The sequence below is a fragment of the Canis lupus genome, chromosome 2, assembly GCF_003254725.2.
Source record: "Canis lupus dingo isolate Sandy chromosome 2, ASM325472v2, whole genome shotgun sequence".
Taxonomy (NCBI): Eukaryota; Metazoa; Chordata; class Mammalia; order Carnivora; family Canidae; genus Canis; species Canis lupus.
The window spans coordinates 4595428-4602833 of NC_064244.1; the positions used below are offsets into that span (position 1 = coordinate 4595428).

The 7406-nt window shown below is 37.6% G+C and overlaps 1 long non-coding RNA gene across 4 annotated transcripts in view; it reads right to left on the reverse strand.

The window, feature by feature from the left end:
- Nucleotides 1–6391, reverse strand: part of LOC118354156 (uncharacterized) — a 67582-nt gene extending 61191 nt beyond the window's left edge. For all 4 annotated transcript variants that reach the window (XR_007403711.1, XR_007403710.1, XR_007403713.1 and 1 more), the window contains exons 1-2: nt 2333–6391; nt 992–1929 (exon numbers count right to left, since the gene is read on the reverse strand). This is a non-coding gene — a long non-coding RNA (uncharacterized LOC118354156). The remainder of the gene's footprint in view (nt 1–991; nt 1930–2332) is intronic.
- Nucleotides 6392–7406: the final 1015 nt, after the last annotated feature.

Consider the following 7406-nt stretch of genomic DNA (forward strand, 5'->3'; position numbering starts at 1 on the left):
ACAGCTATAAGCTTCTGATTCATTTTCAGGAGCAAGTGCAATGGGCACTACCTGGTGCTAGGTTTATTAAATTATAAAATGTATACAATCATCAGATACCATAAACTTTCTGGTAATTTAAACCAGAAACTCAAGACTTACCTTTGACACAGCACTCCCTGCTCCCTATAGCCAAAACATCATCAAATGTCCCTCCTAAGTATTTCCCCAAACATCAGTCCCTCCATCTCCATCACTGCCGCTGTGATACAGGCTGCCCACCCCTCCTCAGTGGATTATCGCAATGGCCTCCTGATGGGTCTCCCAAATCCACTCTCCTCCAATCCACTTATCACTCTGTATCTACACTGACATGTTTTAATATGCCAATTTTATTATACCACTTTCCTTCTTAAAAACCCTCAAATGAAGAAAAACTTTCCTAATATAGACTATAAATATCTGCAAATCTGGCCTCCTTCACATTTCTGTCCTTATACTGCACCCTATCTCTCCTTCACCTCCTCGCTCCTACCGCACTGGCTGGCCTCCATCTGCTACACGGTCACATATCAGGGCTTTTGCATATATATGCTTTGACTTTTTTATTTTCAGATCTCAGCTAAGTCATCTCCTTTAGAAAGTTTAATACCATTATTATAAAGTCACTGCACTCCTCTCCGTATCTCCCATCAAAGCTTCCAGTTTGTATTTTTAAAACAATATTTGAATAATATCTACTTCTCAATTAGACTGTAAATTCCATGAGATCTGAAACTCAGTCATTGTGGTTAGCACTTTATCTATAGTATCTAGTTAATAAGTCCACATAACAAATATCGGTAACCTGATTAATCAACCACTCATCACGGTCGTCAACTCTGGAACAATGCTTCCTGTCTTTGCCTTGATTGGCTAGAAAACAGTGAACAAATCAAGATCTCCACTGTAAAAATACGATGGACCAAAATAATAATAATAATAATAATAATAACAACAACAAAGCACTTACCACAGTCAACCTCATCAGTATGATCACCACAATCATCTACCAAATCACATAACAGAAGTTTTTCTATGCAAGCCTTGCTGCGTCGACACCAGAAAAAGTCCGGCTCTTCACAGCTCTCTGCAGGAAGAGAAAGGGTACAATTTTCAAATCTGATGTCATCAATAGCTGAGACTCCGTCATAAATGCCAAGACTGACTTTATCTAGTGACAAATGGAAGGGCTGAGTAAGGCGTCCAAGCTGAATAGTGGCCTGTGACCACTGGTTGCCCTGGTTACACAATACTCTCCAGAGTACTGTAGAGTCGTTGGAATCTTCCACATGTAGCTGTAGCTCAGCTGCTCCCACTGACAGACCATGGTCATAAAACCTGAAAAAGAACAAACACAAGGAATGGAAATGATTTATTGCATAGACTAAATATTTAACTTATAGGCTCTTCCACTCAGTCAACCGTTGATTAATAATTAGCTACAATGGACGCCTTTATTTCTTGCAGTAATCATTGCTGCTCATATGCGAGAGCTTATCTGCTGAGGTGCATACTCTGGCTCCAGGACCCTGGGAGCCTTTCTCAAGGAGTTCCATCTAGAACAGAGGAGGCAGAGTTAATTAAATTATAATCCACTGTTGGAGGGAAAGAGTCTCTTTCATCTAAAGAAAGAACACAACAAATACTGATAATGTGCTTCTAAGTAAAATGCTAATTGTATAAATATAACAGTACCTATTTTTAAAGGCAAACCAAGGGCAAATCATAAAGTCTAACAAGTGCAGAAGTACGCCTGCAACCACCGGGTTGCTGGGGTAGCTGACCACAGTTTTTAGTATTTACCAGAAGGAAAGTATGCATCCAGGTCCTGCCTGGCTAAACGTTGGGCTCTGGAGTTTGGCAACTTGTGACAAGCTTCTGCTTTCTTCAGAATGAACATAAAATGCCCTATTGAGATACAAATACAAATTGTAAGTTAGCCGACTGAGTTGAGGCACCTGCCTCTTAACCTTGTACTAAGCTCTGTGTCTGACTAAAATTAAGACTATACAATCAAAAATCAATAAATATGATGAGTCAAATTTGCTCTTATGAAAACTAAACTAGTATCTACCTCCAGGTTGAAAATCATGCAAAAAGTTAATAATTTAAGTGAATTCAGCCAAAAGCATATCTATACTCCCTCCCCACCACCCTTAAAGGAGTCATTTCACACTAACAACATAAACGTAATTGACACTATTTAGCTATTTGTCACACTATTTGTTGCAGTAACATAGAGCTTTAAATGCTTATCTTTCTCTTAACAGGCCTGACCAAGGGTGAACAAAAGCCTCTCCTTGCTTATTACCTTCAGTTGTGTTGGGAGTATGATCCCTAGGTGGAGCCTGTTGCTCAAATTCAGCCGAAAGGTTACTTCTAGAGTTCCATACCCAATCAAAATGGTCACCACTAATTGCTTCAAACCAACCACAGCTATCTGCTTCAAAGTCACATTTGGAGCCTGAAAAACAAAATGTGACTCCTAGGATGGCTCTCCGGAGTATTCATATACTTTAGAATCGTAAAGCTCAACTGAAATCACCTTGTTATACTTCTCTAAGTACATTAAAGGATACATTTGAGGAAAAAATGGATCCTATCTGATCTGAAAGAAATAAAAACCAGAGTTGTGCTTTCCATACTGAAAAATTAATAAAGCAGAATTATCAATTTAAGAAATTACATTTTTACCAAATAATTTTTCAAAGAAACATCATTATTCAGCTATATTGAGTATAGAATTGCCAAGGTCTACCTAATTTATTCGATACTCATGTTATTTCTCTGCCACTATGACATTATTTGGAAGACTTCATTGTTCCTACAGATTATTTTATACTAAAATATGAAAAGTAGCTACTTCAAAAAGATTAAAATTTGAAAAACCAAGATTATTATAATTAATATTACGTTCACCACCAATTTTGTAGAGCTTAATATTTCCCAAAGTATTATATGCATTGCATAATATTTATAGGGCAGAATAATTTGACCCACTTTTCAGGAAATAGGTAAGAAATAGTTAATTTCCACAAAGCCATTAGAAAAGAGGAAGAGAAAGGCAGGACTGAGAAGTTATAATAATAGTATGAATTATAGCTAATATTTAATAGATACCTATGTCATAGACCCTGTACTAAACACTTTATATAGATCCAACTTTCACAATAGCCCAAGGAAGAAAGGAAAGTTCAGGGAAGTTATTAATCTAACTAAGGTCATAGAGTTAGGAAACTATGTAAATGGATTGAAATCCAAAGATTTTTCACTCCAATGATAATTATGACAAGTTAGGGGAAAAATACTAAGAATATTTAAAACTACATTTTTATAGGCCATCTCTGTTTATAAATACATAATATATAAATAACTCATAAATATACCTAGATTTCAGTGGTTTCAAAGTATGTAGTTGCCATTTCAATCCCTGAGAAAGTAATGCTTTTGATTCCTTTTTCAGACAATTAAAAAAAAAACAAAGGGGGACACCTGAGTGGCTCAGTGGTTGAGCATCTGCCTTCGGCGCAGGGCATGATCTCAGGTCCAGGGATCAAGTCCCACATCAGGTTCCTGCGGGGAGCCTGCTTCTCCCTCTGCCTATGTCTCTGCCTCTCTGTCTCTCATGAATAAATAAAATCTTAAAAAAAAAGGATCCAGGAGTTCTTTTACGAAAATACAGAAAGAAAACAAGTTATTGCTACTATGGAATAGCTATCACACATAGTTACCTGGAAAGGGAGCCTTATTGTCTATTGTCTGCTATCCAAGGAGATACCAATGTAGAAATAAATGAATATACTAATGGTGGTAAAATTTCAGAAACCACTGTGGCAATTTTCTAGTTTTATTAGATAAGATCCATCAAAGACAGCAATTTTTAACAGATGCTTTGCTGCTAAAATTTAAATATGCCTATCTAATATACTGTGTTCCCAAATATTTAGATTTCTATACACATTTTAAAAACTCACCTCAGCTGTTCAGAGATGTAATAAACCAGCTGAAATTAATTTAGCTAGCTGTTAACCAAATATACACTTCATAAGAACAGCTATTAAAAATTCTGTATGTCGGGACGCCTGGGTGGCTCATCAGTTGAGCAACTGCCATCAGTTCAGGTCGTGATCCCAGGGTCCAGGATTGAGTCCCACATTGGGTTCCCTGCAAGGAGCCTGCTTCTTCCTCTGCCTAAGTCTCTGTCTCTCTCTCAGTGTTGTTCATAAATAAATGAATAAATAATCTTAAAAAAACAGTCTTTTCTGACTTAGAGATATAATATTCTGGGTAAATTTTAACAATTGAGGTTCAAAGATTGTTCACTTTTCTGGAGCCTCACTATTGACTTTCTTAATTATCATCATTATCAGAAACAGCATAATTTGCAAGAACCATAGTTATCACTACTTCAGGGTTTATTGTATACCAAGCTTTGTGCTAGAAGCTGTTATGCTCATCATAGGATATCTGTTGACATAGTTTCTTTTTTAATTTTTTAAGATATTATTTATTTATTCATGAGAGAGGCAGAGACGTAGGCAGAGGGAGAAGCAAGATTCCCACAGGAGCCTGATGCAGGACTCGATCCCAGACCCCAGGATCATGCCCTGAGCCAGAGGTGGACGCTCAACCACTGACCCACCCAGGTGTCCCTGACATAAAGTTTCTAAAACTTATTTGTCTATTTCTATTTCTATGGATATGAGTAAAAAACCTAGTGACTCTATAGCAGCTTTTAATTATTTTCAGTAAAATTACTCTTGTTGCCACTATTAGTTATATAAATATAATTATAGTAGCTACCCCCAAGGAAAGGATGTTAGGGGATATTTGGTAGAAAGACACACAGGTCCATCACCCTACACTATCACTGTCACGTTGAGAGCTTTTCACTAGGAGAGAAGAAATTAAATTTATGTAGGAGCCAAGGAACCTTGGCAGGGTGATGGATACAGAATCAGATGGTCTTATATCAGACTCACTGTTAGAACTTCTTTGATGGTTTGAGATGATTCCTACAGAGAATCATGTATAAGAAATAAACATGAAATGAGCAAAGCACTGGAGCTGATAATTTGGGTCTCATGCAAAGACTTAAAAATTTAAAGAAGGGTACTCTTTGATATATACCCAAAGGAGCCCAAAACACATCCACACAGAAACCTGTACATGGCAATTCCTAACTGCCAAAACATGGAAGCAAAAAAAAAAAAAAAAGTCCCTCAATAGGTGAATGGACAAACTGTACTATACCCAGACAGTGGAGTGTTATTCAGCACTAAAAATAAATGAGCTATCAATCCATGAAAAGCCATGGAGGAAACTTAAATGCATATTACTAAGTGAAAGAAACCAGGCTGAAAAGGCTCCATACTGTAGGCTTTCAACTATTTAACATTCTGGAAAAGGCAAAAATATGAAAAGAGTAAAAGGAGGAGTGGTTGCCAGAATTTAGAGGTGGGGGGAAGGCTGATGAGGTGATTCACAAGAGTATTTTCAATACAAGAGCAATGTCATGAAAATACTATGTATGATACCATATTGACAAATAGATTTTACCACACATTCTTCCAAACCCACAGAATGTATCACACCAAGAGTGGATCATACTGGGCTTTGAGTAATTATGATGTATCAGTGTCGAATCATCAGTTGTGGCAAATGCCCCCCTCCCCTGCCCGCTGGGAAATCTGATGTAGGAGACGCTCTCTCTCTCTCCTCTCTCTCTCTCTCTCTCTCTCTCTCTCTCTGTGTGTGTGTGTATGTGTGTGTGTGTGTGTTTAGGGCAGGAGAGGTATGTGGGAAATCTCTACTTTTTCCTCAACTTTTCTGTGACTTGAAAACTGTTCTGAAAAAAAAGTCCTAATAATTAATTAGTTGAGCTGCTGAAGAAAAGTCTGAGCTAGCAGAGGTTATTTCATGAAGTTTAAGGAAAGAAGCCATCTCTATGACATAAAAGTGCAAGGTGAAGCAACAAATGCTGATGCAGAAGCTGCAGCAAGGTATCCAGAAGTTGTAGCAAAGAGAATTAATGAAGGCAGCCACACTGAACCGCAGATTTTCAATGTAGATTAAACAGCCTCATAGTGGACGTTAGGACTTTCATAGCTAGAGAGAAGTCAATGTCTGGCCTTAAAGCATCAAAGGACAGGCTGACTCTCTAAGTTAGGGGCTAATGTAGCTGATGACTTTAAGCCAAAGCCAATGCTCATTTACTGTTATGAAATTCCTAGGGCCCTTCAGAATTATGCTAAATCCCTTCTATCTGTGCTCTATAAATGGAACTGCAAAGCCTAGATGACCGTACATCTATTTATGACATGATTTCTTGAATGTTTTAAGTCCACTGTTGAACTGACTGCTCAGAAAAAAAAAGATTCGTTTCAAAATATGACTGCTCACTAACAACGCACCTGGGCACCCAAGGGCTTTGACAGAGAGGTACAGTGAGATTAATGCTGTTTTTCTACCTCTAATACAACATCCATTCTGCAGCCCATGGATCAAGTGGTCATTTTCAACTTTCAAGGCTTAATATTTAAGAAACACATTTCATACAGCTATAGATGCCATAGATACTGATTTCTCTGATGGATGTGGGAAAAGTCCATTGAAAGCCTTCTGGAAAGGACTGACCACGCTAAATGCTATTAAGAACATTTGTGATTCGTGAGAAGCATTCAAAATATCAACAGAAATAGGAATTTGGAAGAAGTTGACTCTAAACCCCAGGGATGACTTTGAGGGGCTCAAGACTTCAGTGGAGGAAATAACTGCAGATGGGGTGGAAACAGCAGGAGAACTAGAATTAGAGGTAGAACCTGAAGTTGTGACTGAACTGCTGCAATCTCATAATAAAACTTGGATGAAATAAGTCAGTTAGAAAAAGATCAATACCATATCATCTCTCTTATATGTGGAATTTAAGAAATAAGACAGATGAACATAGGGGAAGGGAAAACAAAAAAAGAAGCAAACCACAGGAGACTCTTAGCTACAGAGAACAAACTGAGGGCTGCTGGAGGGGAGATGGGTGAATTGGGTGATGAGTATTATTGGTTGCACTTGTGATGGGCACATGATTTTATACATTAGTAATGAATCACTGTACTCTACTTCTGAAACCAATATTGAACCACATGCTAACCAACTAGAATCTAAGCAAAAACTTAAAATTTTTAAAAAAGTACTAATGCCAAAAATGATGCCTTTAAAAGTGGGGGGAAAAACTTGAACAGATTAGGAGTTGCTTCTTATGGATGAAAAAAGAATATGATTTCTTGAGACGTAACCTATTCCTACTCCTGGGAAAGAATCTGTAAAGACTGTTGAAATGGCAATAAGGGATTCAGAATATTACATAAACTTAGTTGATAAAGCAGCAG